We start from the raw sequence: 10,933 nt of genomic DNA on the forward strand, positions 1-10,933 counted from the left end.
CTGGGCCTGGCCAGCAAGAGCCCTGAAGTGGTTTATTATCTCTCTGACTTCTCTGGGCCTGGCCAGTGAGAGCCCTGAATCCAAATGCATCTAGCCCTTGGTGTAAAGGTGAGCACATGATCCAAACCAGGCCAGTGAGACCCTGTCCTGCGATTTGCCTAGATCTATGGAAAGGCTGAGATGGCAACTGGATGGAGAAGGCAATGGCAACCCACTGCAGTACTCTTGCCGGGAAGGTCCCATGGATGGAGGAGCCTGGTAGGCTGCAGTCCACGGGATCGCTAGGACTCGGACATGGCTTCACTTTCACTTTTCACTTTCATGCATTGAAGAAGGAAATGGCAACCCACTCCAGTGTTCTTGCCTGGAGAATCCGAGGGACGGGGGAGCCTGGTGGGCTGCCATCTATGGGGTCGCACAGAGTCAGACATGACTGAAGCGACTTAGCAGTAGCAGCATGGAAAGGAGAGCTCATTTCCTGGGACTGCTAAACTGAAGAAATGTAAATTTTTGGCTACTGAAGGCCACAGAAACTAAGAGGAAATGGTGCCTGAAAATTGGGCCAAGACCGAGGATGGCATTCTAGGGAGCTGCAGAAGAAGAAGGAGAGAGACCTTATCCTGATAATGCTGCTTGAGCCTCTGGATCCAGCCATGCCTGAAGCCATAGCCCCTTGGAATTTTCAGTTATGAGCCAATCATTAGACCAGTCTGAGAGAAATTTCCATAATATGGAACCATAGAAGTCCTTACCAACTCAGCTCAGTCCTGGCCATCCCACTGTGAGAAGCTTTTATCTACTGAACCATAATCAGAAGAAAGTTTCAAGGATAGCAGGGGTTTCTTGAAACCATATCATTTGAGGAACTGTTGAAGGCAGATTAACCTGGTGGCAAAAAACCCCACAGGATTTAGAGTCAGAGCAGGCTTCCTACTCTGTCCTGTATCAGTTGGGTGACCTTAAGAAACTTCTTCAACATCTCAAGGCTCACAATGGGAGTGCCCACCTCAGGGACAAGGGCATGAGATAACGTGAGTAGTATTCATGGCTCGGCATCTGGAGAACAGCTGATAGGAGAGCTGGCTTAGAGGCTGGAGACTTCGGTGTGGGTGAGGGGTTAGCATAGTGCTGGACTGGGCAGAAAGGGACAGCAGGGTGGGAGACAGAATGGGAGAGGGCAGAACTGTGGCTACTGAGTGAGCAGACTCCAGCTCAACGTAAAAGGGAAGTTTCACCTAGTCAGAACTAGCCAAAAATGCCATGGGCTGCCTTAATAGGTAATGAATTCCCTGTCACTAGAGGCATGTAACCGTTTGCAAATGGTATAGAACTGGCTCAAGTGTTGGGCAGAGGCAGGCACTAAAGTCTCCTGAGTTCCATGGAGGGTAGGGAAGCATCATGAGCCAGTTCCCTGGAGATTTCAGTTTCAGCCAAACTGGTCCCCAGGGGACGATTCAAAGCCTGACTCCACCCCCAAAGCTGTTCAGACGCAACCCTGGGCTTTGTCACATAAATGTGCTTTTTCTTCAAATCTGCAGTTTCCAGTTCAGAGTGATTCCATCCCCTGGACGCACCTCAAGGCAGTGAACAAACAAACATGTAGGCGTCATCATCAGACCACAGAAAGGAGGCTTACCTGGTTCCCTGGCCAGAGTCTCAGCAGTTGGCTCAGGACAAGTCACGTGACCTAAGCAGGCCACTGAGTGGCAACCCCAAAACTTTTGCTGGAGTTATTTGAAAAGCAGCCCTCCCTTTCTATGGTTTGCTAAGCTTAGACAATAACTTAGAACATGAGGCAGCTTTCTTTGTGCCCCATGAGGAGAGCCTGCTCAAGAATGAAGTCAGCACAGAGGAAAGAAGAACAGAGAGAGAGATTCTAAGGAAGAGGTCCACTCCGGTGAGCCTAGAACATCCACAGTTTGCAGAGGAAGACCTATGGGAGAGCTGACGTGGCAGTTCCAGTCTGGAGGTCTATCTGCTGACCTCCTTCTCCGGGGAAGTCAGTCTTTTTTCTCTTAAGGCCATCCACTGATTGGATGCGGCCCACCCACATTAGGGAGGACAATCTACTTTACTCAAAGATTTAAATGTTAACCTTATCTAAAAATCCCTTCCCAGCAACATTTAGAGTGGTGCTTGATCAAATATCTGGGTACTAGCACCTCGCCAAGTTGGCACACAATATTAACCATCACGGTTGGGTTCCTGTCAGTTGCAATAGGGCTTCCCTAGCAGCTCAGCTGTAAGAATCTGTCTGCAAAGCAGGAGACCCTGATTCGATTCCTGGGTTGGGAAGATCCGCTGGAGAAGGGATAGGCTACCCACTCCATTGTTCTTGGGCTTCCCTTGTGGCTCAGTTGGTAAAGAATCTGCCTGCAATGCGGGAGACCTGGCTTCAATCCCTGGGTTAGGAAGATCCCCTGGAGAAGGGAAAGGCTACCCACTCTAGTATTTTGGCCTGGAGAATTCCATGGACTATACAGTCCATGGAGTTGCAAAGAATCGGACTCAACTGAGCGAGTTTCACTTTCAGTTGTAATAACCAAGGGAGTTCTGACTAGAAGCAGGGGAATGGACCAGGTGACCTTTCTGTCTTTTTCTAGCTCAGGGGTTCCACCTGAAACAGAGGCAATAGAGTGTTTTAGAAAGAGCCCTGGATTAAGTGTCAGAGCTGAGCACAAATATCTTTTGTTGTAAGAAAAGACATAAGAAAGAAGAAAGAGTAGGTTGAAATGAAAGTCAGTGTGAAAACAATCTGATCACTCCTCTCTGCTTCTTCCAAAACACTATTTGATGGAAGATGTTCCAGCTGGAAAGATAAAGTGTGGAGTAGAAACACCGAGATTGTGCACTCAGGAAGGCCTCAGCATGGTCTCGACGCTGACACTTCCTGGCGTGTGACTCGGGGGTGTCCCTTAGCCTCTCTGAATCCCAGTTTCCTAGCATGGAAATGGTGGCAGTAGTACTGACATCACCACACCATTATGTAACTTTAAGGAGGTTGGTTCTGTGAATTCTAAGGCTGCATATAGTAGGTGCCTAATATATGTGAGCAAAACCTGAAAGGGTAGGAAATCCAGTGAATGCCTTCACTGATGCCCATGCTCTACATCACACGGTGCCAGACACTCAGGGGGCGCCAGAAGCAGAAGCTAACATCTTGGCTACAAGAAGCACAGAAGAATGGAAGCTTCCTGGGGGAGGGGCACTAAAGCCGGGTCATGAAGGGTGAGCAGGATTTAGACAGTGGCAGAAGGAAGGGGGGGACTTCCAGAAGGAAAAATCCCCATGAACAATGGTCTGAATTTTTTAGGTGCAAAGCATACCCTATCCCGACTAGTACAAGATACATAATTAGAAGCAGCAAGAAGGTTACCTGGAAGGCCTCAGACTCCAGGCTGAAGAGTGGGCAGATGTTACAGTGGGTCCTAGGGAGCCGTGGGAGATGGTATAGCAGGAGAGGACCACGCATTTTGCCTCCCCTGGGGCTGCAATGGAACCGAAGTATCCATCCCAGCCCGGGCTCCAGGAGTGAGCGGCCTCTGCCCACGCCCTCCCCAGGTTTCCCAGAGGCCCAGCTGAACGGTTAGAACCACCGAGGGAAGCAGACAGCAACCGGCTCGTCTGACACCTCGACCACATACAAGACAAGAGGCTTATCTGATGTGCCTTAATGTGCAGAGTTGACAGAGCAGGCAAGGGAAGTGTCTTGATTTCTCTCTTGCTTCTGGTTGCTCTGCTTTGGAAATATCACTGTAGGGGCTGGAGTTGGGGATTGGAGTGGGGGCGGGTGTGAGTCCTGGACTGTCATTATTGGGCCACCAGGAGTGGCAGGGCCCAGGATGACACCGAGGCCAGGCCCCTGGTGCCAGTGTAGTCGCTGGCCCTGCGTGGCTGGGACGAGATTCCTCTCTCTCTCCTGCACCTGAAATCCCACCGTCTCAGCTGCCACCCTGCTGGCTGAAAGCGTGCTCGCCTACTCACCAGAGCGCAGGGGAGGAAGGTGGCTCTGTGGTCGGGGCCTCAGAGGGAAGGCCTTCGGGTTGTTTTCTGGGAGTGGATTCTGACGGGGGAAGAATGGAAAGCATAGAGATGCTAAAGGTTGGGGGGACAGGACGAATCAGGCAGGATAAGGGACAGATGGGGACCCTGGGACTTCTGAAGCCCGTCTCTGCCGCCTTTGGCACAGAGCTCCCATGTGGGTCACTCACGCCTCCTATTCCCCCGCATCCTGTCCCCACCACACCAGACCTTGCCACGGAGCCCCCAGTTCCCCAGGCCATGGTTCACCTTAGGGAGTTTCTTTCCACCTCCCACCTGCTCAGAACTTGACCCTTTCCAGAGTCCGCCACCTCTCTGCAGCCCTCCAGGAGAGCCTGCCCCTCCCTCATTTCCCCACTGTCCAGGCTGCTTCTGGACACTGCCCCGAAGAGTCCCCGCCTTGTCTCCCATGGAACCTTCTGCTCCTCTGGGCCGCTCACCTCTTCACTGTACCTTGGCTGTGGTCCCCTGGCCACGCCCCCTGGCCACGCCCCCACCCTTCCAGCCTAGGCCCCCCCCACCCTTCCAGCCTAGGCCCCCCCCACCCTTCCAGCCTAGGCCCCTCCCACCCTTCCAGCCTAGGCCCCCCCCAACCCTTCCAGCCTAGGCCCCTCCCACCCTTCCAGCCTAGGCCCCCCCCACCCTTCCAGCCTAGGCCCCCCCCACCCTTCCAGCCTACCCCCCCACCCTTCCAGCCTAGGCCCCTCCCACCCTTCCAGCCTAGGCCCCCCCACCCTTCCAGCCTACCCCCCCCCCTTCCAGCCTAGGCCCCCCCCACCCTTCCAGCCTACCCCCCCCACCCTTCCAGCCTAGGCCCCTCCCACCCTTCCAGCCTAGGCCCCCCCCACCCTTCCAGCCTAGGCCCCTCCCACCCTTCCAGCCTAGGCCCCCCCGAAGGCCTTTTTCCTCTTTGCTCCAAGTCTGAAACAATGAATGAATTGAATGGAGGAGTGAATCAATGATCTGGCATCTGCTGCCTCCACTGAACCCCTCCCATCTGAACTGCACCCCGTTAATCACCAACGCCATCCTCCTAACCGAATCCACGGTCACGTCTCAGGTTCTCTGCCCCATTCCCTCCCATCCATGACACCTTCCTTCCAAACCCTGGCCTGGATGCCCTCTACTTCCCAGTCACCTTCCTGAGCTCACCGCGCCCCCCGCCATCCCTCTGGCTGGTGTGTCCCAGCTTCTTGCCCTCCATTTGGATCTCTTCATACCCATTCTTCCGTGGCCCTGTGTGGGCAAGTGAGGCCCCCATTCCTTTCGGGCTCCAGAGTGATACCTCTACCTGCCTGCTGGACACCTTCTCCAGGAGACCTGCTCAGACATGGCAGGACCAACCTGGACCCCTTGCATCTCAGGCCCTCCCAGGTTCCGCCCGTGTTCCACCCTATGCCCTCCCACTAGACAGGCCCCAGCCCAGTGCTCCTTACCACCGTCCACCCAGCCTCTAGACCACAATGCCAGAGCCACACTTGGCTCATTCTAACCAGCATCCTAAGTGCCTCTTGAATCCATCTCCCCTCTTTCTTGTCACTTCCAGCCACTGTCCTGTTTCAGGCCTTGGTACTCAAGCCCAGACATCACCGAAGCCTGGATACCTCCCTGCCTCCAGGCAGATACCTTAGGTATAGGTAAGGTGTCTTCAAACCCCTTTTCCCACCCATGTAACTCTTCCCAACTGCAAACCAGCCTCTCTGCTCCCACTCAGTTCCCCGCATGGCTCCCCATGGCCTGCCCAGGAATCAGGGCAGACGCTGTGGCAAGACATACCTGCTGTGCCTTTTGAATCTCCTTTGCTGCTTTAAGGCCCACCTGTCCACAATCCAGACCCAGGTAGGACTGATGATCAAATACAGAGTTCCCAGTTAACTCTGAATTTCTGATAAATCGGAATCATTTTTTAGTGTATCTCAGGCGATACTTTGCCTCCTGCATTTTTATTTGCCAAGTCTGGCAACCTGAGGTCCAGAGCCACCTCACGCTGTGTCCGCTGACCACTGGCCACCAGTGGTCTTGACCACAGACTGGCTCAGTTGACCCTTGGCATGTGGAGCTGACCTTGTGTGGTGGGAAGGCGGGGAGCCGCCGCCTTCTGACCGATGCTCTGCACAACTCTGTTTTGGCTGCTGCTGTGGCCTGGAATACACTGTTGTTCAGTCACTCAGTCGTGTCCGACTCTTTGAGACCATGGACTATAGCACACCAGTCTTCCCTGTCCTTCACCATCTCCCAGAGTTTGCTTAAACTCATGTCCATTGAGTCAGTGATGCCATCCAACCATCTCATCCTCTGGTCCCCGCCCCCTTTTCCTCCTGGCCTCAGTCTTTCTTAGCATCAGGGACTTTTCCAATGATTAGGCTCTTCCCATCAGGTAGAACACACTTCTCTGGACTAAATGCCCATGACTCATCCCCTCGTTTCCTTGGGGTGGGGGTCTCTGCTTATTTGTCACCCACTGAGAGGTGCCCCAACGACCTACCTAGGCCAGCCCCTCACTCTCTCTTTGTCCCTGTTCCTGCCTCGATTTCTTCATCTCACGGGCTCCACCCAGCACGATGCCCACTTACCTGTTTGCTGTTCTTGACCATCTGTCTCCTCGCCAAGGACCCAGCTTCAGGAGGACAGAGACCTTATTCTGCTCACTGTGAATCTTAGAATCGAGACTCATGCCTGACACACAGTCAGTGCTGAATGAACACCTGTGAGTGGAACAAAGCGATGCAGCCTCCTGCCATTTCAGCTCTCTGCCCTGGGGAGCCACACACGAGGTGGCTGGACACACTGCCCCAGCTCCCCAAAGTAAAGGGCACCTTGGAAACCAGAGGGGACTCCTCAAACATTGGTGGAGGGCTCTTTGGAGAGCCATCACATGGGAGTGGGTGGAAGTGGCTGCAGACCTGGGGATCTGTGCTGTGACAACCCCCAGATGCACGTGGGCCACAGACCTTGCCCCCCAAAGACCCGCACCATCGAGCTCCTTCCCGCAGGCAGCCCTCTGGCACCGCAGAGCCCACTGTGAAGGGCAGCCATCCCAGGACACCCAAAGGGCAAGCCTTCCCCAGTCACAGCTCCATCTGTGACCTGGGCCAGCGGGCAGAAGAAAGGGGGGATCTTAACCTTTATGTGGGCCCTGGGCTCCTTCGGGAATTTTATGAAAATGAGGGGCTGGAAACTACATATCTGACATGATTTTATGTGTGGTTTCAAGGAGTCCCCAGGTACCCCCAAAGCTTGTATACTCAGGGGAAGAATGCCTGCTGTGGATTTCTGAAAATTCAGCTATGATAATGACATCTGGGGAAAAGAAAGAAAAAAAGGAAAGAAATAGACAGACCCTGACTCAAGAGAGAGAGACACACCAAACTATTGACAGTGTTTAATTTTAAGTAAGAGGTGTGGGGTGATTATTGTATTTTTTTTTTTTTCCTCTTTGGTCTTCCCAAGGCTTCAGCATTGTACATGTGTGGCTTTTGTAATTAGGGAGGGAGACAACTAACTATAGGGAGAGGAGGAAGGCAGGAGGGGGGAGTTGGCCCCAGGGTAGGGGGCAGGGCAGGCAGGCAGGCCTGGAGGGGGCTCCGGGAGGCAGAGCCCAGCTCCACTCAGGGCTGTGGAGCAGCCCCTGACCTGCAGGGTCAGGGACTTGCCTGGCTTGAGCCTCAGTTTCCCATCCATTAAATGGGGACAAGGGTGACCTTAGCCAGCAGGTGCGGGTGGCGATGGAGCAGTAGGGGCAGGGAGCGTGTAAAAGTCCAGCAAACAGAGCTGAACCCCCAGTCACCTCCCCTCCCGCCCTCCCCCTCCCCCGAGGCAGCTTCAGGCTCTTTGATCTATTTCCTCGAAAGAGGGAACTTGAACATCCACGCCTGAGGGGCAGGGTGGGTAGGAGCTGGGGTTGGGGGTGGGCAACTTCCCCTAAGCCCCTCCAGGTTCCTGGAGGGCCCCTTCCCCCACACCAGGGACAAGACCATTTTCCGAGGGTCCTTGGTCCTCTGAGGGGCCACAGGCCAAGGAAGGGGCCTCCTGGGTGGGCTGATGGGCAAACCTGAGCCTGTGGGGCTGACCCCTGGGGCCAAGGGGACTTGCTGAAACCACCTGCCAACTGGTTGCCCCAAATCCAGTTCCCCGATGCCCTCCTGACCCTCAGTTGGGAGTACAAGTTCAGAGAGGTTGAGGTGTTCAGCCTGGGTGCACAGCAGCAGGTGGCAGAGCTGCAAATTTAACCCAAGTCTTTTCCACCCACCGCCTTGACAGGTGCTGTTGTCGCCCCCATTTATAGACACAAGAGTCATAGCTTGTGCCGTGGAGCAAACGGCAGAAGGGGTGTGAACCCAGGATGGGTGGCCTGGCTGGCAAGCCCGTGCCTTTCCACGTGCAAAACTCACTTCAGTTCGGCTGAGAGCCATGCACTGAGCAACACACGATGGGTGGCAAGCCCCAGGTAGGCATTTTGGAAGCAGGGGCCCAGTCGTGTTTCATGCACAAGGTCCATGCTGTCAGACCCTGGACAGAGCACCAGCCGCCAGCCCAGGATCCCAGCGAGGAGGGATCTCAGCTGCACGCTCGTCTCCTAGGTCTGCCGAAACGAACCCTCACCGACTAGGCAGCTTGAAACAGCAGAAACCTGTTCTTTCACAGTTCTGAGGGCCAGGACTCCCAAATCAGGGTGTGGGCAGCGCAGTGCTCCCTCCCGAGGCTCTCAAGGACAGTCCCTCTCTGGCCTCGTCCCACTTCCGGTGGGGCCAGCGTTCCTTGACTTGCGGCCGGATCCCTCCGGTCCCCGCCTCCTCTTTTCCGAGTGGCCTCCCTTTGCCTCAGAGACATGTGAGACGGCACCTAGGGCCCACTGGGTAAACCCAAGTAACCTCAGCTCAAAATCTGTAATTTAACCACAGCTGTTACCATATAGGGGCGGGCTTCCCTGGTAACTCGGCTGGTAAAGAATTTGCCTGCAATGCGGGAGACCCCGGTTCGATTCCTGGGTCGGGAAGATCCACTGGAGAAGGAATAGGCTACTCACTCCAGTATTCTTGGGCTTCCCCTGTGGCTCAGCTGGTAAAGAATCCGCCTGCAATGTGGGAGACCTGGGTTTGGTCCTGTATTGCCATATCGAGTTTCCCAGGTAGATCAGTGATAAGGAATTTTCTTGCCAAAGCAGGAGCTTCAGGAAATGATCCCTGGGTTGGGAAGATCCCTGGAGTAGGAAACGGCAACTCGCTTCACAATATTCTTGCCTGGAGAATCCCATGGACAGAGGAGCCTGGCGGGCTACAGTCCATAGGTTCACAAAGAGCCGGACTCAACTGAGCATGCATGATTGTTACCATACAAGGCCATGTTCTCTTTTTGCCATATAAAGTAACCTTCACAGTTTCCAGAGACACTTTTGGGGAGTCACCACTCAACCCATGACAGGCAGGCAGGCCTAGGGTGAGGTGTTGGGACCGGCTGTCCCCTTCTCCAAAAATGTGGGGCAGTCCAGGGAGACCCCTCATGGGGGGTATTAGTCGGGGGACAGGTTCAGAGGAGACAGCCTTATCTCAGGGAGGTGGGGCCAGGGGCCCCAGGGCTAACCTTAACAGGAAGCCACCACACGGGGTGTGGGGAGGGAGGGTGAAGGGTCACCCCGTCCTTCTGCCCTTGGTGACAGGGGCTGCAGCCTGCGTGCGTGTGTGTGTACACAGCCCCAGTCCCCCTTCAACTACTTCTCTAGAGAAAGCCTAACGCGTGCACGTCTGACCGCGTGACACCCCCGCCCCAGGACTTACCAACACTCTCTTCACCTCTGGCTGCCTTGACATCCTTCCAGAGCTGTCCCCGCCTACCTGTTCAGCCTCCCCTCTGCCTGGGCCTACAGCCTTGATCTGCAGCTCCCGGGTCAGGCTGGCCCCTTGCCCTCCTCTGGTCCTCGGCCCGTGCTGTGCCCTCCTCTGGCCCTAGCCCACTCCTCACAGACCTCACCCCTACCCACGGGTCACCACGGCTCCTGACTCTGTAAAATGTCACTTCACCCGTGGCTAAAATGAAGTAATTATTTGTGAAGTTACTTGTTGAATGTTGATTTCCCCCTCCAGCCTCTAAGTCCCATGAGTGGAGAGATCGCGCCTGTCGTGTTAACCGCTGGGTACTCAGTACCAAGCACAGAGTGTCACACATGGTAAGACCACAATGCACAACTGTTGAGTAAATGACACGAACGTCAAGCCCAACGGCCCAAGCCTTCTTGTCTTCAGTGTTTCAGAAAAGGAGGGCCCTTCATTCAATCACTTGTTTGGTCACTCGATCATGGATTCGTTTGTCAAACATCATGGGTGCTTGCTTAGGGGATCTGGAGACACACTTCCTGTTTTTGCAAACTCACAGAGGGTGGAGGGGGCCAGACATAGGAAAGACAGCAGCTAGAGATACGGAGCGAGCAAGGAGGTTGGATGACAGAGCAGTTTCGTGGAGGCGTGAGCTTTCTACGGACAAGAAGCAAGGGCTGGGGGCAGGCAGGCCTCTCGGGAGAGATTATAGGAGGGGCAGAGTCCTGGAGATGTGAGGACCCCACACCTAGCCTGGAAGGAAGATGGAGGGAAAGAGCAGGGGTTTTCCTGCAGAAAATGGGAAGTTGTTGAAAGCATAGGCAGAGTACTGGCTGATTCTCCACCTACCTGGCTGATAGATGGAGAATGAGCTGCCATCCCACCAGACAAGAAGCAACACGGGGATTATTTTGAAGGCAAATAGCGTATTTAAAAGCAGAGACATTATTTGCCGACAAATGTCCGTCTAGTCAAAGCTATGGTTTTTACAGTAGTCATGTAGAGATGTGAGAGTTGGACTATAAAGAAATCTGAGCACCAAAGAACTGATGCTCTTGAGCTGTGGTGTTGGAGAAGACTCT

The sequence above is a fragment of the Ovis aries genome, chromosome 2 (assembly GCF_016772045.2).
Source record: "Ovis aries strain OAR_USU_Benz2616 breed Rambouillet chromosome 2, ARS-UI_Ramb_v3.0, whole genome shotgun sequence".
Lineage (NCBI taxonomy): Eukaryota > Metazoa > Chordata > Mammalia > Artiodactyla > Bovidae > Ovis > Ovis aries.